The 27,467-nt window shown below is 52.6% G+C and overlaps 1 protein-coding gene across 1 annotated transcript in view; it reads left to right on the forward strand.

The window, feature by feature from the left end:
• LOC102158693 (CMRF35-like molecule 1) overlaps positions 1 to 27,467 on the forward strand; it is a 437,861-nt gene that overhangs the window by 388,470 nt on the left and 21,924 nt on the right. The window lies entirely within an intron of this gene.

Raw genomic sequence — 27,467 nt, forward strand, 5'->3', positions numbered from 1 at the left:
GAACTTGCAATAGCTGAGGTCTATGGAACACTCACATGGGGCGGTGGGGGGGGAGGGTGGTGTGCTAAGCACGTGGCCCACAGGGCCTCTGTGAGCCTCAGGTATGAGTGGTGGCTTTGGCCATGACCCTAGTCTTACCCACAGAGAATGAAGCTTGTAGTTGCCGAGAGGGACTGAGTCAGAACTTGAACCCAAGCTCGCAGACTCCTGACTGCTTCCTCACTGAGGCTGTGCACCTGAAACGGGCTGGCGGCTCTGGGAAGGCAGGGCTTCCTTTGCTCCTTCGGTTTCTTGCAGCCTCCATCTCATCCCATGGTATTATTTTTCTTGGCATGAAAACAGACACTCTCAGAGAATGTCTTTTCAAGCAGGCTCCGGGAAACCTGAGGTTATTGATTTTATTTTTTATCCTTCACTTTAATTGTATTTTTAACCTCCCTACAAATGTCTACATTTTATTATGTTTGTTTCCCCTGAATTTAATAACCGCAGAACAGAATGTAATTGCCCTGTGCGCATTATTGCAGAGCAGCCCACCTGAAGAGAAAGAGTCCTTTACCGTGAACTTAACTTTGAACTCACTCCCCTCCCTCCCTCCATCAGACAAGCCCACTTTGAGCATCTTCCTAGAGGACTGGAGATACAGGGAAGGATACACACGCAGCCCTCACCCCTGGGAGAACACAGCATCCTCTAATTGTGCTAGAGAGCCTTTTAGAAGAAGCCAAGTGATGCTTCTGTGACTACAGACGCATCGGGGCATTAACAACAAGAAATGTTATTTGGTAGAGACTTCACTTGAGATCATCTGAAGGTCAGGGTCCAGTCTGAAACTCTTGAGCACCTCATCCCTGATCTGAGGTAGGCATTCCCAGAGCCCCGAGTCTGACTTTGCCAGCCCTGCTCCATCTCAGGCTGCTTCCTTTCTCGCCTTTTCTCCCCCGCTCTGCCAAAAGCAACAACCTTTTCAGTCCCACCAATTGGCTTCTCTTTCTTTTTTTGGCCATGCCCACGGCATGCAGATGTTCCAGAGCCGGAGATTGAACCTGCCCCACAGCAGTGACAACGCCAAGTCCTTAACCCACTGAGACACCAGGGAACTCCCCCAACTGGTTTCTTATGGGCATTTCTTGACTCCGGGCATTTGCCTGTATCGTCCCCTCTGACATTAAGTCCTGCTCATCTTCGGAGCTCAGCTCGCCCTCCCCTCCAGGCAGGACCCTGCATCTCTGCGTCCCGTCACTGGTCACTCATGCGGTAGTTACTCAAATGCATCTCTCCATAGACTGAGTGCCAGGGATAAACCTTTCATGCCTTTGCACTGACTTTTCTTTAAAGGCCAGAATGGGGTTCTGCATTCTGTCGATGGCTCTCGAAATGCAGTACTTGTATGTAGCAGGGGCTCAGTGCTGATCTGGAGGGTCCTCGAGATGGATGCGGCTCGGACATCACACACTACACGAAGGCTGGATAAATTAATGGAGGGATGGACGGACAAATGAAAGAAGGTTTGGAGGGAGGGATGGATGGATGAAGGAATGGATTTAGAGATGGGGAGCGGGGAAGGGAGACAAAGAGAGCCAGAGCAGGAGTTCCCTGGCTGCTCTATGGGTTGAGGATCTGGTGTTGTCGCTGCTGTGGCTTGGGTCACTGCTGGGGTGCAGGTTCATTCCCTGGCCTGAGAACATTCGCATGCTGTGGGTGTGGCCAAAAAAAGGAACAGAAGGATGCATGGATGGAGAAAGGGATGGAGGGATGGGGGAGGAAGGAAAGGCAGGAGGGAGGGAAGGAGGGATTGATTTGGACAAAGCAGTGCTGGATACATTGTAGATCCACAAAAATGTTTGTTGAGTGAATGCCTGATGCTTCTCCTCATCGCAGGACCTACAGGACAGGGACAGGGTGAGGGGCTGCACCTCCCTTTGGCAGTGATCCCAGAGACAGACATTCACCCTCTTGAACAGATATACGGTAACAGAACACAAAGGCAGATGTGCTCAAGTACCAAAGGCTTTCTCCAGCTCCCTGAGGGGGACAAGGAGCAAAATTAACTGCAGCCACTGGGAGGTGAAGCGAGGACTCTGGGAGAAGACTTCCTTTGCTTCATAGGACGATGATCCCCGAATGTCACAGTGGAAGCAGGAGCCAAAGCCCTGGCCCTGGGTGTGTGGCGCCCATGTCTCTGAGTGGAGCCCAGGATGCTGCGTTTGACAGACCCTTCCCTGGTGATGCTGAGGCACATGCAAGACAGCAAACTCTCCCAGGTCTCAGGGAGGACACTGTGGGAGATGAAGACCCCCGAACTCAAGAGTGTGGCCAGCTGGCTGTTACACGTCCCTCTGGCTGTGAAGCATGGAGCATGGGTTGGAAGTGTCCAAGACTGGGGCCGTGGGGAAGGTGGAAGCTACTGTCACTGTCCCAGGGCCAGGGAGGAGGGTGTCAACCGGGATGGTGGCAGTGCGGACCGAGAGCTGGGGGGTGGACACAGGGTGCATCTGGAGCTGTGGGGAGCCACCCCCACCCTGCCACCCTCTTTCCTTTCTCTCCATCAACCAGCTGCGCTCCGGGCCACCCAGCTGGGTCCACAGCCTCCTGCCTCTGGCAGGTGCCTGGCCACCTCTGAAGGCTGGCCGGTTTATACTCGTCTTCAGCTTTCAGGTCACACTGAAGTAGGACCAGGACTGGCCAAGAAACTGGCACCCACCACACAGGGGGCAGAGGGATGGTCTCTCTTTCAATTTATTCCATTCGTTCAACTCATGTTTTTGTTGTTGTTATTGCTTATGCTTTTTTTAGGGCCATACCAGTGGCATGTGGAGGTTCCCAGGCTAGGGGTCAAATCAGTGTTACAGCTGCCAGCCACAGTCACAGCAATGAGGGATCCAAGCCACATCTGCAGCCTATACCAACGCTGGATCTCCCACTGAGTGAGGCCATGGATCGAACCTGCGTCCTCATGAATGCTAGTTGGATTGATTTCCACTGCACCACAAGGGCAACTCCTCGATTCATGTTTAATGAACTCTTGCTTTCTGTGCCAGGCCCCCAGAGTAACCAGGCTCTTGGGGGTTGGTGTTTTATCCAACCTGTGTCCTGAGCACCAAGGACGGTACTGGGGGTGCAGTGGTCCTCCTGGGGGTGCCAGTGGGGGAGCACATGGTTCGTATAAGAGCCGGGAAGCAGGGGAAGGGAGTGGCTCCCAAACTGCCTTTCCCACTTTAGGCTGCTCTGCAGGGTTGGGCTTACCCACGGCAGGCATCATCTTGCTACACCCCGGGGAGTGATTCCAGTCTCGCCTCCTTCACTTGTTTCTAAAGTGAGGGGTGTGTGTGGGCACCATACTACCTCCCTATCCTCCCTCTCGGGGCTGCTGTGAAGCCTGGGTGGGATTATTGGAAAAGCCATTGTCAGAGCCATCTGCTGCCTCCTTGGGTCTGAAAGTCCCTTCCCTGTCCTGGGTGCACTTTATACTAGTGGCCACACGAGGGCGCTAAGACCATATCTGGAAGTGGAAAGAGAAGCAATGTCTGCCCCTTCGGCCTTGAATCCTAAACGCTCCAGCTGAGAGCTCGTATATAAATTAGAGGTAATATTTGTGTGGTATTTCATACCTGATGGGGGTGCTCTACCATCTCATATAATTTCCAAGAGGCCCCCGAGAGGCCCATGCCTTTGGCCTGCTGGCAGGACTGGCCTTTAAACCATCTTGGAAGGGTTTTTCTTTTCCTTTCTTTTTTATTAAATCTTAAAGGTTTTTAGCAGGGAAGAGTGTGGAGTCCCTGTGGCTGAATTTGGTTACTTCGGAAAAGAATGAGGAGGGCGGGCAGGAGGCGGGGTGCCGGCATGGGGGCTGATGTATGTGTGTGTGTGCGCTTGCTTTTCAGGGCCGCACCTGCGGCATATGGAGGTTCCCAGGCTAGGGGTTGAATCAGGGCTGTAGCCACCAGCCTATGCCACATCCACAGCAACGCAAGATCTGAGCCGTGTCTGTGACCTACCCCACAGCTCACAGCAATGCCAGATCCTTAAACCACTGAGCGAGGCCAGGGATTGAATCTGCGTCCTCATGGATACTAGTTGGGTTGTTACTTCTGAGCCACAGGGGAGCTCCCGGGGGGCTGACATTTTTTAGGGGGATAGCTAGACCAAAGGAAAGGGGGTTTCTTCCCTCCTCCAGCCCCCAAATCCCGAGGGAATGTGGGTGTAATGTTCTCCCAGCTGCTGTGCTAAAAGCCACATGGTGTGGCTGGGCTGTGGCCGGTCCAACTGGAACAGAATTTCTCAAACTCAGTCCTGCTGACGTTTGGACCCGATCATTCTCCACCTGGGGTGGGGCCGGGGCTGTTCTGAATGCAGTAGGGTGTTTAGCGCTCTCTGCACACTACCCACCAGATGCCACGGCCTCACAACTGCGACAGACAACTGTGGGCAACGTCGCTCCACAATGAGAACCACCGGACCAGAAGGACAAAACCAAGAGGATATTCTTTGTTATGGCGGCGTCTTTTCTGCACCCGTGGCCTGGTACTCCCGGGCCCCAGCTCCTGTCTTTGCAGCTGGCGGTCATTGCTCCTCTTGGTACCCAGCCCTTGCTCTGGGATGCTCGAAGGATCTGCATCCCCTCCTGCTGCTTCTGCGTGGGCCTCTGTCTACCTGGCAGGTAGTCAGTTACCAGGAGCACATCAGCGCCATCAACCCGGAGCCAGAGCCGGAAACCTTAGGCAGCTGGAGGACCATTTCTAGTAGGAGGCCTTGGGTAGGGATGGGGGTTGGGGAAGGGAGGAGTCGGATGGGGGGACAGCGGGGAAGAGAGTGGAAAAGCCTCCCGCAGAGCCTTAAGGGGCCTGTGAGCGAGCAAACGCCCGCCCTCCCAGACAGCTCATTGATGGAGTGGATTGAACCATTTGTAGAGAGTGCCTTCCGTCTGCCTGGCCCGGGGCAGGTGGTAAAAACTCCGAAACAAGCTCTGGTCCTCATCTCTGCCCCCCTCCAGAAACTCACAGACTAGCAGGAGAAGCACTGACCAGGCCGTCGGTGCTCCTCCCTGTGGCACCAGATGGGGACCGTGCGGGACTGATCCAGGCTGGGGAGGGCTGGGTCAAGGGAAACCCTCCAGGGGGGAGGAGCGATGATGCCAATTCACAGCAGAGAGAACCCACCCCACGACACACTCAGCAGCTCCTCCCCCCCCTCCCGGCAAGGGCAAGAGCAAACCCTCACAGCCTGTGTGCTCCAGAGGGGACAAGGATAGAGAAGCAATTGGATGGGGTGGCCTCAATCCTGGAGGTCTTCCTGGAGGAGGCATGGTCGTAGGCTGGGAGGAAAAGACTGGAGACAGGCAGTCTTGGATTCAAATCCTGTGTCTGGCTAGGAGATCTTGAACCAGTCTCCCGGCATCTCCAAGCTTCAGTCTCGGTTGAGGAAGGCTGCTAATCCTTCCCCCCAAGCCTTCCAGACCCCTTCCATAGCCCACATCACTCTCTGTGGCTGCCCTACCTTGCTTAGAAGACACTGCGCCAGAAAGTGCTTAGCCCAGCAGCTGGCCCTGTGACCGTGAACTGAACATGAGTCCAAGTCAAGTATGAAGTCCCCTTGTGGTGCTGCAGGTTAAGGATCCGGCGTTGCCCACTGTGGCATGGGTTCAATCCTTGGGCCGGGAGCCGGGAACGTTCCCATGCCAAAAGTGCAGTCAAAAAAAAAAAAAAAAAAAAAAAAGTGCCAATGGATTTGGAGAACTGCAGCCTGGAGAAGCGGAGGGGAGCGGGGGTGGCCCTGGACCTTGGTGCGGCAGGCCGAGGGGACCCCTGGGAAAGCCCACCTCGTCTTCCCCAGTGGGGACAGAGTGTGGACAGTTGCTGCCTCCTCAACTCTCTTGCTTCTACTGGCCTCTTTCCTCCACGGCTTCCACCGTGTCCAAGCTGCTACCGTAAACAGGATAGATTAGACAGCGTCCACCAGCAGCCAGGGAAATAATATTGGGGCAGAGGAGAATCTATCTTGAGGGTAAGGGACAAGCTTCCTCCCCCCCCCCCCGCCATATATCAACGTGTGCCAGGGTGAGGGGGGCCTTAGAGTGGGGGGGGAAGAGCACAGTCCCTTCAAAGTAAGGGACAGGGGGCCAGCCTATCGGCTTGTATATATCTTGCATTATGCAGCGGAAGAGAGAAAATCAATAGAGCTGTCAGCAGTGTAATGCATGCAGTACTGTGGACGGTCCCATCTCAGGATGCTCCAGACAGATGCTTCAAATTAAAAAACAGGGGAGGGGGAGAAGGTCTGCAGAGGTGGGAGACAAACGCCCTGACAGACCAGAGGGAAAGAGGGGACCCGCCGGAGGACCTGGGAAAATTAAAATCCATAAATCACGAGGCTCGGAGAGCATCGTGGTTGTGACGGACAGGAGACCCTTATCAGCAGTGACGTCTGGGTCTGGGGTCTCCTCTGCCAGGCAGGAGCCCTGGGGGGAGGGGGGCCTTTGGTATTAAGGGTGTTAATGCCAGATGGGTAGTGGGGGTTGGGCTAGACTAGGGTGTGAGGGTGGTGGGGGTGGGGGGCAGGATGGAGTGAATGCTAACATCAAAACCTGGCCACGTGCATGGGGGGCGGGGGTCCTTTGGGTTGGAGGCAGACCCGAGGGCACTGGGCCTCCAGGGACCTGCCTGCTGGGCACTGGCTCATCCACTAAACTCAGAGCCTCTTGCTCAGCCCCCTACAGTGGCCCCAAGGTCCATATTACTCCCTCCGACCAGGGGGAGCCTGGGTGGCCCCGTGTCCTTCCCAGAACTCCCCGGCTTAGGACTTAGGGATGTTCCCCCAGTGGTCCACCTACAAGGTGGGCCAACAGAGAAGGAAACCCTCAGGGGTGGTGGGCAGGATGGTGCTGGAGCCGGGGGACAGCCACTTCCCACCAGCTTCCACTGGCCTCTGGATCCTTCCAGATCTTGACCAGCAACAGCACCGCAAGACTGAGTGACTGGAGGATATTATTTTTTCTTCCTTTTTAGGTCCACAGGCTGGGCATATGGCAGTTCCCAGGATAGGGGCTGAGTTGGAGCTGCAGTTGCTGGTCTACACCACAGCCACAGCAACTCGGGATCTGAGCCATGTCTGCAAACTATGCCACAGCTCACAGCAATACTGGACCCTTAACCCACTGAGGGAGGCCAGGGATTGAACCTGCATCCTCATGGATACTGGTCGGGGTCTTAACCGGCTGAGCTACAAGGGGAACTCCCTTGGGGGTAATTTTAACAACAGGAGGGGTTTTGCAGGTGTGGGCAGGGCCATGGAAGCAGGCAGGAGACCTACCCTGGACCTGAGAGTGGCAGGGGCGTCACCTGACCAGGGACAGCCAGGCTGGGTGGCAGGAGGGGCCGCTGTCACTGATGGGGGCCCGAGACCTTCCGCCAAAGAGCACGCTCAGCCCTCCTCAACCTCTCAGGGAGAGAGCTGGGGATGAACGCCCCCAGCCAGCGGTTCCTCCCCCACCCCTCCCCATCTCTCCCTCCCTGCTTCCAGGGCACCCCCTGGTCTGAACTCTGCAGACAAGGGTCCCACGGCAGTCACCATGGGAGCGAGGTGGAGGCCCACAGTCACAGACCAGGGAGCCCAGCAGCCACAGCCCTCAGGGCGGCTTCAGGACCTAATGTGGTCGTGTCACTATCTGGCTCCTTTGTGGTCCAGAGGCAGAGAAGTCCCCAGGGCTCAGCCCGTTCCTCCGCGTCTTGTCCGTCATCCAAGCGTCCCCCCCCCCGCCCCCGCCCCGCCCCGCTTCCCCGATCTTCAGAACTCACATGTGGGTCAGTGCGCCCTGGCCGCAGGCGTCCTACCCGCACGCCCAGCCAAAGCCACTTCCTGGCCGCGCTTCCAAAGAAACAGGTAGGCGGGCGTCCGCTTCCCTGTTACCTCGCCCAGGACAAGTTCTACCAATTAAACTGGTGACCGCATTTCCAAAAGCAATTACGGAGTCCGGCATTGCCTCCGAAAGCGAGGAGCTCAAGGCTGCAGCGCGGCGGGGAGCAGGGCCTCCAGGCGTCTGTGCGCAGCAGAAGAGGGAGGCTCGGCGGTACCGCCCTTTGAGCCCCCGCACCTTCTCCCGCGGAGGAAGCTGGCATTGCGGGGAAGGAGACAGCTAGGGATGCGCGGAGGAGTCCCGAAGCGCTGCCCTTCAGAGTGGGAACTGGGTCCCTGGTCCCTGTGCTTCCCGTTTCCTTCCCTGGTGTGTGTGAGCAGGGAAAAATTTGTGCAAATCTAGATTCCATCCCCGGGCGGTAGGGAGGCGCCGGTGTCCGCTTGGGCGGCCAAGCGAACTGGCAGGTGTCTCAGCGGTGAGAAACCTTTGCCACAGCCTCTTCCCAAAGGCTCACACGCAGCCGAGTCCCTCCCGCGAGTCAAAAATCGCAGTAACTTTGCAGAAGAAAGGATGGAGACAGAAGTGGTCTCCTGTCTCCCTGAGGCACAGAGAGGTTATGGGATTTGCCCAAGGCCACACAGCTCGTAAGTGAAGGAAAAAGATGCCTCGTTACTTGAGCACCGAGTGTTTCTTCGTTGACATCCTCAAAGCCTCTTTCCTCCCTCTGCAGGGACCAACGGGGTGACAGGTTGCTGAGAGACGGACTCAGACCAAGGTGACTCCTTGGATCTACCAATGTGTATTGAGCACCTGCTCTGTGCTGGGACTGGTGGTCTCTAGATGGCTAAACACATTTCCATCCCCATGGAGATTGCCCTCCAGCCCATGAGATGGGCCAGTTTCTCAGCTCTGTCCACACCTTTCAGATCCAGCCCCACAGCTCCCACTCAAGAGGCAGCACCCCTGAGCCCCCCTCCTGACCGTGTGACTCCCAGCCCCCATGACCGTGCCCTCAAATGATTGGACAAACCTAGGACAACCCTGGGTTCAGAGCCAGAGCTTAGAGACTCTCTTTTTTCTTTTGTGGCTGAAAAGAGAAGGAGCATCCCAGGGAGCCAGGGGAGAGCCTGGCAGAGAGAACAGCCACACAAAGATGGGCAGACAGATACGCAAGTGTGTGACATATGTGGCCACCTGCAGACAGGTGTGCTGGCAAATGTTTAAAAATCTGCCTTTCTGGGAGTTCCTGTCATGGCTCAGAGATAATGAACCCTAGTATCCATGAAGATGTGGGTTCAATCCCTGGCCTTGCTCAGTGAGTTAAGGATCCATTGCCATGTGTTGTGGTGTAAGTTGCAGATGCAGCTTGGATCTGGCATGGCTGTGGCTGTGGCAGAGGCCAGCAACTACAGCTCCAGTTTGACCCCTAGCCTGGGAACTCCCATATGCAGCAGGTGTGGCCCTTAAAAAAAAAAATCGACCTTTCTGACCAAAATACATTTTTCATTTGTAGCATGTGCTGAGTCCTGTGGTGGGTCTTCTCACTGTGGTGGATTTCAGGCTGCCAATGTGATGTCAACTGTGGAATATGGAACCAGATGCTTTCAGGAGCTGGTAGGAGCCAGTTTTAGTGGGCCACACATTGAGTCATTGGGTCATTGTCTGAAGGCAGGGGTCCCATGGGGAGGGCGGGAGAGGAGGCGGGAGAGGTGGACTGGAACGTGGTTGGGAGGGGTTTTGAATGTCACATTCGGGAGGTTGAGCTTCATATGAAGTGGCAGGAGCCCAGGCCCTGATTGGGTGACTGGAGGTGTGAGTGTAAATTACCAGCTGTACAATCCTTGCTGTCCACTGTGGCCTGGCCTCCCCTTCGCCTGGTCCCCTGATGAACGCAGGGGCTCCATTTGCGCCTCGGGTTAGACCTGGAGGAGGGCGCACAGACTGTGAGGCGCATTATTTCTGAAGAGAGAGGAGAGGAGGAGTTTTGATTCACCCCCAGCCAGCTGCGCCATGGGGCCATCCCTCATCTTAATGAGTTCATCCAAACTTCGTTTGCTAATGAGGAATTTAATGGTCACAGGCTGACAAGCGAGACGGAGAGGGGAGATGGGAAGGTCGTTACGAAAATGAAGTGTGTGGCTGAGTGGCATGCCACTGCCATCCCACCTGCCCGCCCTGAGCGACAGCTCAGAGTGAGGGACTGGCTTGACCTCACCCTGGGGGCTCTTGGTGGGTCTGGGGGTCAGCACCATGGACAGGGGACAGCTTTGCTCTGCGCTCCGTCGCGGGACCGCTGGCCCTTTTGGCTCCCTAATAAAGTTTGTTTTTCCAAGACTCAGATGGGATGTCACCTCCCTTGGGCAATCTTGCCTGCAACCCCAGGTGGGTCAAGGTCCATGACGTCTGCATGAAAACCTTTGTGCAATCTTGTAGCACCTACGTCGGGGTCCTAAAATGCTCACTTCCTTGGCTGTTTTCCCTGTTAATTTGTAAGCAGCTTGAACGCAGGGTCTGTGTCATCCTCTCTGTGTCCTGAATCCTGACCACATGCCCAGCACTGGGCAAGGCATAGGGAGAGCATTTGTTGAGAAAGGAATGAACGGATGAGCCAGTGACTGAGCCGATAGAGGAGCGAGGGAGTTAAGGTATTCAGTGAAACCATCAATGGACAGGGAATCACGGCCAGGTTGAAGGAGGGGTAAACATTTGGATACACAAGAAACAGCCCATCCCTTAGGCTGCACAAGATGGATGAGGAATTTAGAATGGAGATTTCCAGAAATCCTCTTATACACGCCCTTATCCTTCTGTGACATAGGGCTATTCAGAACACAGACTACACATGTCAACCTTCCATGCAGTTATCTGTGGCCATGTGACTAATTTATAACCAATGGGGTGTTAGAGGAAATGGTATAAATGGAGGGGGCGTGCCCTTCTTCTTCCCTTCCTCCTTCTTATTGGTTGAACTGTAGAGGTGATGGCTGGAGCCAGAGCAGCTATCTTAGACTTGGAAGCCAGCCAATGTGGAGCAACATGAAAGAAGAGTGACCCTTTTGAAGACTGTGCAGAACAGAGCGTTTAGACTAGCCCTGGGCTGCTAACATCCAATGGGAGAGAGAAATTAATCTCTATCTTTTTTTCCCTGTTATTTTAGCTTTCGATGCTCAGCTGAAACTAATCCTAAAGTAATATATGCGCCATCATGAAAGAGAGGCTCAAACATAAGAATAAAGGGGAAATCAGTACAATGCAAATCACGGAAGCTGGCACAGAGCAGAGTTGCCTGAGGTTTAGCCAGGGTGACATCAGAGCTGGGTGCCGAAGGAGGGAGGAGGCACGTGGGAGTGGTCTGAAGGGGAAATTGTTACGATGGCGATGGGGCTTCTGACTCCTGAGCCTCTGTCCTCATCTGGCCTGCCAGAGCTGCTTGTATCTCTCCCTATGCCCAGCATCCTTGAAGAAGGGAGGGAGCTGGTCGAGCTCTGAGATGAGGGCAGCCAGAAATCCTGGTTAGGGCTGGGCACACAGAGAAGAGCTGAGGCCATGGAGGAGCCCTGGACCGGTGGTCAGATTCTATCAGAGTTTTTTTTGTTTTTGTTTTTTGGTTTTTTTTTTTTTGCTTTTTAGGGCTGCCCCCATGGCATATGGAGGTTCCCAGGCTAGAGGTCGAATTGGAGCCACAGCTGCCAGCCTACACCACAGCCACAGCAGCATAGGATCTGAGCTGCATCTGCAACCTATATCACAGTTCACAGCAATGCCCGATCCTTAACCCACTGAGCAAGGCCAGGGATCTGACCTGCAACCTCATGGTTCCTAGTCGGATTTGTTAACCACTGCGCCACGATGGGAACTCTAAGATTTGATTCTTAAAATTTTTTTTTTTTTCCTAGAGAGGGTCTGATGTGTCTGGACTTTGGTCCAGTCTCACTGTCTCGCTCTCTCTCAGGCTGGGATGTGGGGCTGTGATTTCTGCTCATGGCGACGTGACAAAGAAAGAGAAAATTAAAATCCGAGATGGAGCAGTTCAAAAGCTGTAATCTCGGCACACAGTGGCACTTAGACGTCCCATTATTGATCCCCTCAGTGGATATTCTCCAATCGCATAATTACAGGAGGACTTTTTCAATTTGGGCTGAATGGCCTCCCCTCCCCCCACACCCCTCCAGGATTTCTTGAAACTCACAATAATGCATGGTAGATTGTATGCAGCGGTGGAGTCTAAATAAACGGTACTAATCACTTTAATTGAAATCCGATCCCAGCAGCGGGAAGGCTCCAGGAGAGATGTTTTCCTCTTATCTCCCTGGAGCAGGGGTTGAATCCTGCCTTGGCTTGGGCCCTGGGCTCAGGGACATTTGCTTTCTGGGGCTGACCCCTGGCGAATTCCCAGGTTCCCTCTTAATCCTGGGAGATGCTGACAGGTGTTGAGACCTCTTGGGCTAAATGTCATACATCCAACCCCCCCCCCCGCCCCCCGCCTCCGCCTCCCTCTCCCACCTTCAGGTACGATTTATGCCAGTCTCTGCCAAGATCCCTGGGCCAACACACTAAATCCTTTATTTTCTGCTCTTGTTGGCTACCAGGCAGTTCTCCTTATCAGCTAACCCACTAGTTCTCAAGGAGCTGTGGGCGGATCTGTCCCCCTCCTCCAGGAATCCCGGGCAGCGACTGGAGACCTTTCGGGTGTTACAACCTGGGAGGAGAGTTTCCTTTGGCATCTAGTTGGTAGAAGTCAGGGATGCCGCTCAACACCCTCCAGGGCGCAGGATGGGTCTCATCATGAAGGATGATCTGGCCCCAAAGGTGGATAAGTAGCATGGAGGCCGTGCCAGGAGAAATCAAGATGGAGTCAGTACGGCTAAGAGAGCTCGCTAGAATGGAGCGGGGAGACCTCTCAGGAAGTGTGACTTACGCCAGGCTCAGCCCGGCTGGCATCGGACCATGTGACCTGATGAATCACCCAGACCACTTGCCAGAAACTCGAGATGCTTATCCGACCCCTACCCTAAAGCAGCTTGTGACAGTCTGTCTACTTATCTCACCTCCCCCATTGGCTGGGAGTAAATTAAGGAGAGATTGTCCTGCTTGAAGTAAGTACCACTGCTGGCACCAGGGAGATATACCTCGACCACTAGAAACATTTTTTCCCCTTGCCAGCCCATTAAACCTGGCATTTACCCAGGAACCATGAATCTCAGGGCCAGAGATGCCACGTCACTCTGTTACCCAGCAATGTGAGAAGCCGCTGGATTTACACTTTTTGCTTCTTGTGGCTCTTTTCTCAAGTTTTATTTTATTTTTTATCAGGGAAAGACAACTCCATGGCTGCCTGACTGACTCCCCCCACCCCACCCCCCAGGCCATGAGAGGCCATGGGTCTTTGGCTCATGGAGTGTTTGCTAGGTTGGGTACCAGGGGTACAAAGAAGAATAACTCAGTTTTTTTTTTTTTTTTTTTTTTTTGCTTTTATTTAGGACTGCACCTGTGGCATTATGGAAGTTCCCAGGCTAGGGGTGGAATCGGAGCTGCAGCTGCTGGCCTACACCACAGCCACAGCCACGTGGGATCCAAGCTGAGTCTGTGACCTATACCGCAGCTCACAGCAATGCCAGATCCCTGACCCACTGACAGGCCAGGGATCAAACCTTCATCCTCGTGAATACCCGTCCGATTTGTTTCCATTGAGCTGCAATGGGAACTTTTTTTTCTTTTTCTTTTTAACTCAGTCCTAGTAGAGAGTCCACACGACTCCAAAGGGCGTGGTCCAATCCTATCTGCAGGGAGGGGCTTCGGTGGGGGAGTCTCCCTCTTCGCTTACCTTGTGCTCTTCCTGGTTCTGAAAACTTAGCCAAGACTGTTAGAACCTGGGGTCAACCGCCCAGCCAAACAGCTGTGCTGATGAGACTCGAGGGAGGTCATCCCAGGAGGTGACTGTTTAGCAGGGCGACATCTTCTACCCTTAGGGAAAGTGGCAGCAGGGCCGTTGCCCAGGAGGGTGACCGGATCAAGGGCCTGTAGAGGAGCAAAGGGTCCCAAGTGAGGGGACCCATGTCTCTGGCCCTCTCCATCACCCGCTGTCTTCTTGCTCCCCCCTCCCCGAGTCTTTTCCATGGATCTTCCTGGTGACCGAGGCCCCTTGATTGAGGGACCACAGGTCCTCCTTGGCCAGGTTTACGCCTAGTGTCCTGGCATGATAATTATGAGGCTCGGCCTTTCATGCTGAAAGATGTTCTGGCTTCTACTTTCAATTACATGGCATGGGCCATGAGACCACCTGGGGACAGCACGGACACAAGGCTGGAGAGATCGTGGTGGAGGGTGTGGTCTGTGGCTGGCGCTGGTTTGGGAAGAGCCCTTATCTGTCCTCCAGCAGGTAAGAGCTGACCTTGAGAGGCTGCATTTAGAAACTTTCATAGTTGGAGTTCCCGTCGTGGTGCAGTGGTTAATGAATCCGACTAGGAACCATGAGGTTGTGGGTTCGGTCCCTGCCCTTGCTCAGTGGGTTAACGATCCGGCGTTGCCGTGACCTGTGGTGTAGGTTGCAGACGCAGCTCGGATCCCGCATTGCTGTGGCTCTGGCGTAGGCCAGAGGCTACAGCTCCGGTTCGACCCCTAGCCTGGGAACCTCCATATGCTGCGGGAGCGGCCCAAGAAATAGCAAAAAGACAAAAACAAAAACAAACAAACAAACAAAAAGAAACTTTCATAGCAATTGACAAAAACGTTTTATGGCTGATGATTTAATAATAATTAAAATTCGGCTTCTTTTCATAAATTATTAAAACTTTTCTTTAATGGCTGCACCTGCGACCTACAGCTGCAGTAGCACTGGATGCCTTACCTGATTGAACCCCTTCCTCCATAGTGACCTGAGCCACTGCAGTTGGATTCTTAACCCAATGCACCACAGCGGGAACTCCGAGTTATTTAAATTTTGTTTTTCTAATAATTGCTTTTTATATTACCTTTGCAGTGTATTCATGGTATAGCCACTTGGGAAAACAGTTGGGCAGTTCCTAGAAAAGTTAAACATATGACCTCTAGGTTTAAAGTTACCATATGACCTAGCAATTCTAGATTATATGTATATAAAATATAAATATATTTATATGTATAATGTATATATTCCCAAGAAAATTGAAAATATACATTGTATGTGACTGTTCATTGCAGCCTTATTCACAGTAACAAAAAAAAAAAAAAACAACTTGTGTCCATCACTTCGGAATGGATAAACAAAATGTGATATAAGCCTATAGTGGAATATTCTACAGCTGTGAAAAGGAATATAGAACTGACACATGCTATAGCACGAATGAACCTTGAAAATATTGCACTAAGTGAAAGAAGTCAGACCCAAAAGTTCTATGATTCCAATTTGATAAAATGTCCAGCATTGGCAAATCTAGAGAGGCAGAAAGTAGGCTAGTGGTTGCCAGGTCTTGCGGGATGTTGTGACAGTGATGAAAAGCTTCTGGAATTAGATTGTGGCATTGGTTGCACAACCTCACAAACATCCTCAAAACGATGGACTCGAACACTTTTCCGTTGTGAACTTTATGGTGTGTGAAGTACATCTTCAAACATTTTTTAAAATGTATGGAGCTACACTGATTGGAACCGAAAAAAGCACTGGCCCTGCACTGCCGGTAGCTGAGAGGCAGAGAATCACTTCAGACAAGGAAGCTGAGTTCCAGTCAAGGCTGGAGGGGGACCAGATTCATTCCTGTGGGTCTAATAGCTGGAAGCAGGGGCCCAGGTCCCCCCAGTGAGCTTGGCCGTAGGGTAATCAACCAGGCGTCTGTTCCACTCTGTGATGGGCAGTTCTGGGCATCAGTCAGCTCAGGAGAAACGGGGCACTGGCGGGGTCTTAGCAGCTCGAGTTGGCTGTCTGCCCCCCACACCTCTCCCAGCTCCTCAAAATCAAACTTCTACGAGAAAAGACTTTTTCCGGGAGAGGCTGGAGAGGGCTAGCCTTCCTGACCTTGTCACTGCTTTCATTTCAGCCGGGAGCTGGCACCCCAGAGTTGGGTCCCCTCCATCAGGCTAAAGGTATGCTGGGCTGCTGGGACCCGGGGCTGGCACCAGCCTGCCTCTGCCAGCAGAAACGGAGACCCAGGGTCTTGATTTCCTGCCCCGATTCCTGCAAAGTCCCCCATTCCATTGATTCCTGCAGAATCTGAGAGGCTTGCATTCATGAGAAGGTGCGGGACACACCGACGCCCAGGGCCGCCTACCCGATTGGTACCTGGCCCACTGGTCCGTGAACAAAGCAGAAGCTGTCTGGAGCCAGGGCGGATTCTGACAACCAGAACTGTGATAATTGCTGGAGCTTAATGGGCGCCCCCTCGGTGCTTGGCTCTCTGCTAAGAGCTTTATAAATGCTGCCACATACATCCTCCAAACCTCTCTGTGGGTGTTGTTATTGTCTCTAAATTACTGCTGGAGAAAGAAAGTCTATGAGAGAAGCTAAGCAGCTTGCCTGGGGCCCCACAGCTGCCTTGCGCCATGCCCCCCACCCCCATGCCCACACAGAGAGTGGGGAGCTGGCAGCTGACTGAGAGGAATGAAGCCTGCAGAGGTCAAGAGGGAGGTGGAAGAGCCGCCCGAGGGTGGCGGGGTTCCCTCGGTGGTGGAGGGTCACCCACACTTTGCCTGACACAGCCCGTCTTGGGCAGATGGATAAGAGACGATCTGGCCCATATGCCAAACAACCCCAGGGCCCAGCTGGGAGGGAGGCAGGGGAATGCCCAGACGACCTCCAGTCTTTTGTCTAACGTTGTGTGTCTGACACAAGGGAAGTTCTGAGAGCATCGCAGGAGCTGGGCTTTCAGGTACCTTCTCCTGACTTTTTTACGCTTGCGATCCAGCCACAAGACACATGTTCCCTGGATCCTGGAGTCTTGGTCCAATCATGGGAACCACGAAAGATGTAGGAGACTCAGAACTTCTTGGGGTTTCAGGGAAGTGTGACATCTGTGGAGGCTTATACAGAAAGCACTGCAAATAAGAGCAAGCTGAGACCTGTGAGGGGCTTGAGCTGCGGCTCCAGGGGGGGTGGCTTCTAGAAGACAGCACTTTCGGGTGGAATCTGGAAGGGGAGGAAGCCAGCTGGTGGAGGGGGTAGAGGCTGGGGGCAGGGGGCCTTCCAGGACACCTCCACCATCATTTAATTTTCATTTTGTAACTCCAGGCATCACTCACTCCGAATGCAGATCATAAAAATTACAATTGATGTTTCAATTAGTTATAATTTACAGAGCGATTATATTTAATTTCTCTTTTATTGTGTTTTAATGGCTTCAAATTTCTTGTTGATGAGATTCAGCCCCTGCTCCGAAGCCACCAACCAGCCCAGAAGGTGGGGAGGGGGCTTGGGTGCTTAAGGGGGTGGGTGGGCAAGACCTGGGCTCTAGGGCGTACTGCCTTGGATCTCCTCTGGCTCGTCCTCCTGTCTTTGCCATCACAGATCGGGGAGTGCGGTGGGGGGCAAGGTTATTTCTGCTGGCCAGGGAGGGGGCATGGGCAGGAAGGAGGCTTGAGGGGGGGAGCCCTCGCCTCTCGGGCATCTGTTGAAATTATCATGCTCATGGAGAAGGAGCTGGAGCATTTTCTTAACCAAGGATCTAGGGGAATGAGGTGAAGATGGAACAAGGGTGCTGAGCTGGAAATCAATGAGCTATGCACCTTCCCCCAGGCCACCAGGGGAGGGGGCTCGGCGGCCAGAGCCTGAAGCGCAGAGGAGAGAAGCTGGGAGGGCAGAAGTCATGCCTTGCCGTTTGCATCCCTTGCTGGGCCCAGCTTAGGCAGCATGTGCTCACTGCTGGTGCTTAATGAAGACCGGATCCCCGCCTCGGTTTTCTTGGCCCCAAGCTCCAGGGTGGCTCGAGATGGTAACTCCTGGGGAGAAGTTCCTTTTGAAGAACCTTGTGATGTGGAAGACATTCCCTGCGCCCATGCAAGGTCCCCGCTCTTCTTCCTGGTCTGGAGGGATGGTGGCTGGGGATGGGGCGGTGGTGGCAGGGAGCTTGGCCACAGAGGAGGGCCCGTGGATGTAATTTCTTGACACCTGGGCCTCCCAGCTTTGGCTCTGTCCCTGAGGAATCGACCCCAGGCTTGGGCCCCAGCCCCGTTTTGTCGCCGCCGAGGTAAGTGTGGGGTGAGTGGCAGCCGTTCCTTTGTGGGGCTTTGGTAATTGGAGGTGGCCCGGGGCTGCAGGGCCTTTCTGCCACTCGGTGACTGTACACAACACTGCTGGCTTTGAAGAGGCTTCAAAGTGTTTCCCAGGAAGGCCCCCAAATCATCTGAAGAGCAGACTGGACTCTGCCAAGTCCGTGAACAAGGAGAGAGGACAGCTCCACGGGGCTCCCCTCCTTCTAGCTCCCCAGGTGGGAGGCGGGAGTCAGCACATCAAAGTCCTGCGAACTGAGACTGGGTGCCCATCAGGGGTCCCCAATCAAACTGCTCCTGGCCAGTGGTTCTGAATTGTTTTCTTTCTTTCCCTTTCTTTCCTTTTTAGGGCCACACCTGCATATGGAAGTTCCCAAGCTAGGGGTGGAATTGGAGCTGCAGCTGCTGACCTACACCAAAGCCATGGCAACATGGAATCTGAGCGGTGTCTGCAACCTACACCACAGCCCATGGCAATGCCAGATCCTTAACCTGCTGAGCGGTGCCAGGGATTGAATCTGTATCCTCATGGATACTCGTTGGGTCTGTCACCTGCTGAGCTACAACAGGAGCTCCCCAAATTTCAATCTAGGAGGACTGCGATGCTGCCACCCAGCATGAGGGCCAAGGCTGGGCTTGCTTAACCAGTGGTCACATGGGCTCCTGTGGCTGGGGGCTGAAGGAATAGGTGGCTGAGGGGTCTGACCTCAGCACACACCCCGGCCTCAGGGTGCTGTCCTGCCCCTGGCCCAGGTCTCCCCACCAGGGCAGAGCCTGGTGGCCAGCTGGCTGGAGGCCACAGTGAGTGTGTCCAGATGGCCACCTAGCATTTAGGAGGTTCCGGAAATCTTACTAAGGAAAGATGTTTCAAGGAATAGAAATTTTGGGCTGGGGAAGAAACGTCCGGAGGGTGGCTGTGAGTTCTCGTTTCCAAACAATTAAATTACACGAGAAAGGTGAAGGCCTTAGGGTTTTATGTCCTCCTGATGTGTCAAAGTTTTGGGTCAAAACCCGGCAGCTGTGTCTCAGCTGCTTCACTTGTCTCCAGAAACATTCAGCTTCCTGACAGTTGGGAGGTTCTTTCTCAGCAGCACTGACCAAATGCTCCAGTTTTCCCTAACTAACTAGATTCAAAAGAGAAATAGATCATTTATGAATTTTATGGAAGGGCCCTCCCCTGATTCAGACACCCTTCAAACTGGGAATGTGGGCCGGCTGGCTCAGCCGGCTGGGGCTCGATTTCTGCTCACAGGGTGGTTGTGATGGGGGCGTGAAACCAGAAAACCTCCAGGAGCTTCTGCCATGGCACATGTGTGTCTGAGCCCTGACACATGGCTGAGGAAGGGGTTGCCCAATCGGGGGCTCTGGTAGCAGAACCATCGTCAGTAGCTGTGACTTGGGGACGTGACCTGCGCTATTCATCTGGCATGTTCCAACCCGCAGCCCCATCCGTCACCCCAAGGATGGCAGTGGGCATCTCTTGTTCCTGCTCCCGGTGTTAGTTCCCCAGAGCCGCCCTAGCCAATGACCACTGACTAGGTGATTTCAGACACCAGAAATGGATCTGGACACCAGAAGTCTTGCTCTGTTTTTTAAAAAAATTTATTAAACTATGGTTGATTTACAATGTTCCTTCAATTTCTGCTGTGCAGCTCAGTGACCCAGCCACCTATACGCACCTATTTTTTTCTTCATTTTCCATCAGGTTTTTACCTGGCACATCCCCCGTCTGTTTTAAATGGAACAGTCTGCGTCTACCAGCCCCAAACTCCCCATCAGGCCCCCTCTCTCCCCTCCCACTGGCAAATACAAGTCTGTTCTCCAGGTCCATGACCTGTTTCTGTTTTGTAGATAGGATTGTTTGTGCCATATTTTAGACTCCACATATAAGTGATATCATATGGTCTTTGTCCTTCTCTTTCTGACTTACTTCACTTAGTGTGAGAGTCTCTAATTCCATCCATGTTGCTGTAAATAGCATTATTTTGTCCTTTTTAATGGCTGAGTAGTATTCCATTGTGTATATATACCACATCTTTTTTTTTTTTTTTTTTGGTCTTTTGTCTTTTTAGGGCCATACCCATGGCGTATGGAGGTTCCCAGGCTAGGGGTCGAATCAGAGCTGTAGCTGCCAGCTTGCACCACAGTCATAGCAATGTGGGATCCAAGCTGTGTCTGCAAACTACACCACAGCTCACAGCGACACTGGATCCTTAACCCACTGAGCGAGGCCAGGGGTTGAATACCAGTCGGGTTTGTTAACCACTGAGCCACAAAGGGAACTCCTGTGCCACCTACTCTTAATCCATTCTTCTGTCAAGAGGCATTTGGGTTCTTTCCACATCTCGGCTGTTGTGAAGAGTGTGGGCATGAACAGGTGGGTGCATGTACCTTCTTCAATGAAAGTTTTGTCTGCCCTGCTCCTTCTGAAAGCTCTAGGCCAGCCCCGTCCTTTCCTCTTCCAGCTGCTAGGGTCGCTAGCATCCCTTGGCTTGTAGCCCCATCCCTGCAGTCTCTGCCTCTGTCTTCACATGGCCTCGTTCCCTCTGTGTCTGTGGGTGTTCTTTTCTGTCTCTTACAGGACAGTCTCCCTGGATTTAGGGTCCACTCTAATCCAGCATCATCTCATCATAATCCTTCACGACATCTGCGAAGACTCCATTTTCAAATAAGGTGACAGTCTGAGGTTCTGGGTGGAGCCAGATGTTTTGGGAGGCACTGTGAGACAAACAGCAGTCCCTCCAGCCTCTCTCCCTTCCCTCCCGGTAGTGCACCCTCCTTCTTTTGGGAAACTCTTCAGTCCCTCCATTGCCCGTGACTCTGGTGGGCAGATAAGGACAGTGTCCTTCCCTGTCTGCCTGGCCAGAGGCAGACCTGAGACCCCGAGACTGGGCACCTGTCTCCCAGGCTGTGGGAGTGGATCCAGGAAGCCAAGGATCTGAGCTGTCCTGTCAGTCATCCTAGAGAGGCATCTAATCCTCAGCCTCTCTTCAATGGGAGCAGGAGAGAGTCCTCTGGGACCTTGAGCTAGGACCATACAGGTCCTGAGGGGCCTGCAGCCACATCTCCTGCCCTCCTGATGCATGGAGGGAGCCAGATGCAGAAGGACAGGATGCATTTGCTGACAAAAAGAATCAGAACTTTGGAGTTCCTGCTGTGGCACAATGGGTTAAGAATCCAACTGCAGTGGCTCTGGTCACTGCAGAGGTGTGGGTTCCATCTCCAGCCTGGTGTACTGGGTTAAAGGATCTGCATTCAATCCTGGCCTGGAAACTTCCATATGCCATGGGTGCAGCCCTAAAAAAAAAAAAAAAAAAAAAAAAAAGAACCTGGAGATATGGTTGTGATGATTGAGAAAGACAGACTGGGAGAAATAGGGGAAAAACTGATGCCATCATCCTGGATTCCAGGCTGCCCCTACGCCAGGTCCCTTTTCCTATAAGGTTGTGGGGACCACGGACACCCCTTCCCTACTTAAGTGAGTTTGAGTTGTGTGTCCGCTTGCCGTGGAGCCTGAACACAACAGCACATGAAACAAGGAGTAGCCGTCAGCGGCTGTATTGAGGAGAGCTGGGTGGGCAAACATCATTGGATGCTATTGGGAGGGATTCCTGCTCTGGGCAGGGCGCTGGACCCGATTGGTTGTTTTGATAAGCATATAAGGGGTACCTCTGGTGTGCTAGGTTCTGGTGGTGTGGGGATGAAAGTGGTGAAGTTGCTTGCCCTATGCAAAGTAGGTCAATTAGAGGGTAGCCGAGGGGGGAGACTAGGCTCAGGCAGCTGCCAGGTGGTGGGTGGGGGTGCTCCCTGAAGCTCGGGAGGGGAAGTCTATGCTTGGTGCATAGGAAGTATTTTAGGAAGTGTTTGTTGAATAAATGAGTTCATTTTATGCTTCATCTGCTTGTGTCTGCCAGTGAGTCTCACTGTGTACAGCCTTTCCTTCCTTTGCACACCTGCCCTGCAGCCCACGTGTGTGTGCATGTGCTCTCGTGTGTGTGTGCGCGCGCACACACACACACACACACAGTCAGCCTGGTGTGATGCTGGGCACCTGGGAGTACCCAGCAAGCATCTGCGGTCTACATGACTGAGTGGCTGGCAGATGAGTGATTGGCAGAAGGCTGCCTCCATCCATCTTGCTGTCTGGGGCCCTCCTGATGTGGCAGTGGGACTGGGGCCCCTGCCTGGCTTCTGAAATCTGGGCTTGTACCCATCGCTTATGATTCACATTGCGAATTACTCATGGTGTGTGTGTGTGTGTGTGTGTGTGTGTGTGTGTGTGTGTGTGTGTGTTTTTTTTTATCTTTTTAGGACCGCACCAGAGGCATATGGAAGTTCCCAGGCTAGGGGTCAAATCAGAGCTGTAGCTACAGCCACAGCCACAGCTTCAGCCACAGCAACCCGGGATTTGAGATGCATCTGCCACCTACATCACAGCTCACGTCAACGCCGGATCCTTAACTCACTGAGCGAGGCCAGGGATCGAACCTGTGTCCTCATGGATCCTCATCCCCCGTTGAGCCGCAACGGGAACTCCCCATGCTATACTTTATCCAAGGTCTCTCTCCCCTTGCCACCCAGGATGCTTTTGCGCCCCCTTTAGGAAGAACCAGGCACCCCATGGCCATTTCAACTCAGGTTCATGACTCTCAGGATGTCTGGGGGTCTTGGGGGCCACTTTAGGGGGAGAGTGAGGGAAATTGCAGAGAGAAGCATGGGGCGGGGTTGTGGGTGGGTGTCTCCCTGTTTCTAGATACTTCTATGGTCCCTCTCCTCTGGGGGGCGTGTTGTGGGGAAGGTGAGTCTGCACTGCATTTTCCTTACTAGACCACTAGATGTCGGTGTTTCTTAATAGATGGAAAGTGGAGTCTGGCGCCGGGATGACGGAGACCGGGTACAAGTGCCTGGATTGTGTCCGTTTAAGAAACGGGAACAGTGCGTTCAGGCAGCACAGCTAAGGCTTAGGTAAGGATTCCCTTGGAATCATGAATCAGTTGAAAGACGCCCAGGTTCTGGTTTAGCCTCTCCTGGGGTGCCCAAGAGAGGGAGCTGTAGACAGGTGAGAGCGAGGGGCTGGGGGCACGGGAGGGGGGAAGGGGATGGGGTGGGGGGTGGTACTGGAGAATCGAGCTGGGAGGAGATGAGGGCTGTCTGACCGCGAGAGCGGGGTTGAGAGGGAAGACTTAGGGGGCCCCCAGCTGGCGACCCCTGTCTTGGGCTGCTGAGAGGGCAGCAGGAGGGACAGAAGACAGCCAGCCAGGCCCAGAGGCTCCAGCTTTCAAAGGAGACCTGGCTGACGCTGAATGGAAGTGCAGGCTGCGTGTCATTGTCTTTGGAATTCACCCTCCGGTGCCCCCTGCGCCCTGTCAGCAGCCTTGGCACAGTGTCGGCAGCCCAGGGGCCCTAGGTCAGCGTGCCTGGAAGGAGCTCTCGGAGAGACGGAGTGATAGAGGAGGGGGCTGAGCTCCCGAGAACGTGGGAGAGCTAGGGATCCCAGAACGTGAGCAGGAATGGGCTTCTGAGGCCCATAGGGCGGTGGTGGTCACACAGCCTCTGCTCCCCTCCCTTGGAGGGAATGGGTGAGAATTAGGGTGGCGGGGGCTCTTGGGGGCAGACGGAGGTGGGCGCCTCGGTGGTTTACCCAGAGATAAGAAAGGTTATCTGTTGCCTATGGTTTGTTCCCTATGAACCTAAAGTTTTATCATTAGAGACTGATTTATTTAGGTCAAGCCGTGACTCCCCCTATGAGCTTCATATAGTTTCTTGCATGTAATAGACCATTCAGTAAATATTTGTCAACGGAGCCTCCATTAAAATGGAAATGCCCCGAGGAGGGATAAACCATTTGCGCTGGCTAACACTTCACTGTGAATTAGTTTATCACTCGAACTAGTGCCCTCACAAGGTTTCTGAGGCGAGGAGACCCAGCACAGATATGTTTTGAGGATGTGCCTGGGGAGACAGAGTGGTTTGGAATTTGGGCTCGGGCTGGGGAAGAGGTGACTTGGCCAAGAGCCAGGGCCAGTGGCTCAAGGTCAGCACAAGGACATTGGGGGTGTTGGCTTCTAGCAAATCGTGTCCTGCCCCTCTTCTGCTGACAACTCCTGTCACAATCTCCGTTGTCCTCAGGACAATGTCCCAACTCCTTACCATAGTTACAGAGGCCTTTCCTGATTGGGCCTCCTCTCACCCTTCCAGCCTCAGGTCTTGATGTTCTAGAAGCTTCAGCCAGACTCTTCCTTGCACCTAAAATGAGGCCTTTATTGCCTCCTCCCTTGGCACTTGCTGTTTGTTCTCTATTCCTGACTCACTGGCCCACTCTCTGGTTAATCCCAATTAATTATACAAATTCAACTTGGGTGTCCCTTCCTCCGGGAAGTCCTCCGTGACCCCTCCAATGTAGAGGAGATTTTCCTTCTAGAAGATCACGCAGCTCTCTCTTGCTGCATTCTTATAAGACTTATATTACAGAATTTCAAGAGATGAGTAAGTCTACATGTTCAGAGTTTTAAAAGTTCCAACTGTGTAGGAGGCTTATAATAAAAAGTTAAATGTCTGCCTGTCTTGGTCCAAGAAATAGAAACCGACTCAGTTATATTGTTTTCTGTTTTCTGTTTGTGATCCCATGAATTTTTACATGCTGATTGGGAGAGGTTCAGTTACATAGGTGTTTTCATTTGCTAAAATTCATCAAACTGTACACTTGGGATCTATGCATTTCAAGTTCCTGTTGTGGCTCAGTGGGTTGAGAACCTGACATAGTGTCTGTGAGGATGAGAGTTCGACCCCTGCTCTTGCTCAATGGGTTAAGGATCCGACGGTGCCACAGCTGCAGGTAGGTCAGAGAGGCAGCTCAGATCCAGTGTTGCTGTGGCTGTGATATAGGCCTCAGATGCAGCTCTGATTAGACCCCTAGCCTGGGAACTTCCATATGCCACAGGTGCAGCCCTAAAAAGAAAAAAAAAAAAGGAGTTTCTGTTGTGGCTCAGTAGTAATGAACCCCACTAGGATCCATGAGGACACAGGTTTGATCCCTGGCCTCACTCAGTGGGTCGGGGATCTGGCATTGCCATGAACTGTGGTGTAGGTCGAAGATGCGGCTGGGATCCCACATTGCTGTGGCCGTGGCTGTGGTGTAGGCCGGCAGCTGTAGCTCCATTTCAACCCCTAGCCTGGGAATCTCCATATGCCATGGGTGCGGCCCTAAAAAACAAAAAAGTAAAATAAAATAACTTAAAATAGCAACAAAATTGGTTTCACTCCAAAAACAAGATAGAAAAATAAAGATCTGTGCATTTCCCTTTATGTAAATTTTATCTTAGAATACTCAAAAAATTGCAACTTAAAAACCAAACAGAAAACCCATCATCTTCTCGGCTTGGCTTGCCCAATCCTACAAGATCAGCCTCTAACTAGATGAGTCTATTTGCCTCGCTCACTCCTGTACTCACCTTGGTTTTGCCTAATCAGCTTTCTCTTCATTTCCCTTTCACGCCAAGCTCATACCCTCTTGGGCTTTTGTGCTTGCGTGTCCCTCGTTTCCAGAGGTCTCTCCCGGGTCTTTGCATGACTCCGTTCCTAAGAGGGGCTCCATCAATCAGTTTCCCGACAGGAAAGAGATGGTACAAATGGGGTCATTGGCAGCCAGTGTAAAACAAGGACTATTTGCAAATAAGAGGACTATTTCCAACGTGCAGGAAGATCACCAGGTACAAGGCGATGCCTGGAGCTCGTAGCCTTGTGCTTAACATGGGAGGTAAGGAGAGGCAGCCTTTTCCAGAATATGGACACCTGCCAGGGTGGGAGCTGGGGAGTAAATCCAGTCTTACTCTCTCCCTCCCTCCAGTTTCTGCCAGCACTCCCGGTTGATAAACTCCATCAGAACTCAAAGGATAGGGAGTTTCCATTGTGGTTCAGTGGTAACGAACCCAACTAGTATCTATGAGGACTCAGGCTCTGCCTTGGTCTGTGGGTTAAGGATCCAGCGTTGCCATGAGCTGTGGTGTAGGTGCATCTGCAGCTCGGATCCTGCATTGTTGTGACTGTGGCATGGGCCGGCAGCTGCAACCCCAATTCTCCATATGCTGCAGGTGCAGCCCTAAAAGCCAAAAAAAAAAAAAAAGAACTGCTGAAAGGACAAAGGAGACCTTCACTGCAGGTCAGCCCCGTGGACAATTGTGAAGAGAGAGAGAAACTGGGGGAGCAAACGAAAGATCCAGCAGAAACACTGTTCTTGACTTCCAACCAAAACAGACACTCTGTGGTCACATTCCTTTTCAGTTTCTCTACAGAACATATCACTACATGAACTAATTTTCTTTACTTACTTGGTTATTTGCTTGTTGCAAACTACCCCCCTCTGAATGTAAGCTCCAGGAACACAAAGGACCATGTCTGATTTCTTACCAGAGGCTGGAACAGAGCTTCCTATTAAAACAGATGCAGAGCAGCCCCAAAACGATTTGAGGAAAGTTTGAGGATGTCACAGCTGCCCCCCACCAGGCTGGGAGACCCCTGCAGGCGGTACTTTCTCTCCATCGTTGGTAATTGTTTATTCCATCATTTGTACTTTTAACTAATGGACTTCCCCCTTTTTAGAGCAGTTTTAGGTTTGCAGAACAAAATGATCAAAAAGTATCGAGTTGCCAAATACCCTTATCTGCCCCCACCGTCTCCCTTATTATTTCTAGGCTGTCCTGGTGCAGTACCTTTGTTCCAAGTGATGAACCAATATTGATACATTATTATTAACTAACCTCTGCAGTTTACATTAGGGTTCACTCTTTGTAACCCACGCATAACCGCATATATAAGAACAACATTACCGTATCACACAGAATAGTTTCCCTGCCCTAAAAACCCTCTGTGCTTCACCTATTCATCTTTCTCTCTCTATCCCAGACCAGACCTCGGGCAACTTCTGGTCTTTTTACCATCTCCGTCATTTTGCCTTTTCCAGAAAGTCATATAATTAAAATCATACAGTATCTCCTATATTTGATCCCTGTAGCCGGTCATTACAGGTGTCCGGCAAATATTTTCCAAATACACAAATGAGTGGATTAAAGGACTTAGGAATGCCCACATTCCCTGGGGCTGTGAGTGTATCAGGAAGGAGCGGGCCGGGGCCCCTTCCCTGTTTGGGATGGGAAACCTCCATCCCCTGCCCTTTTTCCCCCTCCCTTCCCCCAGCCTCACTCGCATTCCTTATTCCCATTAAATTATAGAGAGATTTCCTCATGTGAAAGCTAATTTAGGCGCCATAACAGAGACTATATTTAATGTAAATGGAAGAAGTAGAAGCAGAAGGATTTATGGTAATAATAAGCCGCTTGTAATAACACAGAGTGGGTCACCTGCTTAAGCTACAGTGGATTAAAGAGAAGGAAATTTACCTCCCCGAAGAACGCGGTGTCACCAGAAATCGGCAAGCGTGCCA

The sequence above is a fragment of the Sus scrofa genome, chromosome 12 (genome assembly GCF_054392235.1).
Source record: "Sus scrofa isolate SSC_HxYL_T2T_F1_AM1 chromosome 12, Sscrofa_HxYL_maternal_Yorkshire_Landrace_v2.0, whole genome shotgun sequence".
Classification (NCBI taxonomy): domain Eukaryota; kingdom Metazoa; phylum Chordata; class Mammalia; order Artiodactyla; family Suidae; genus Sus; species Sus scrofa.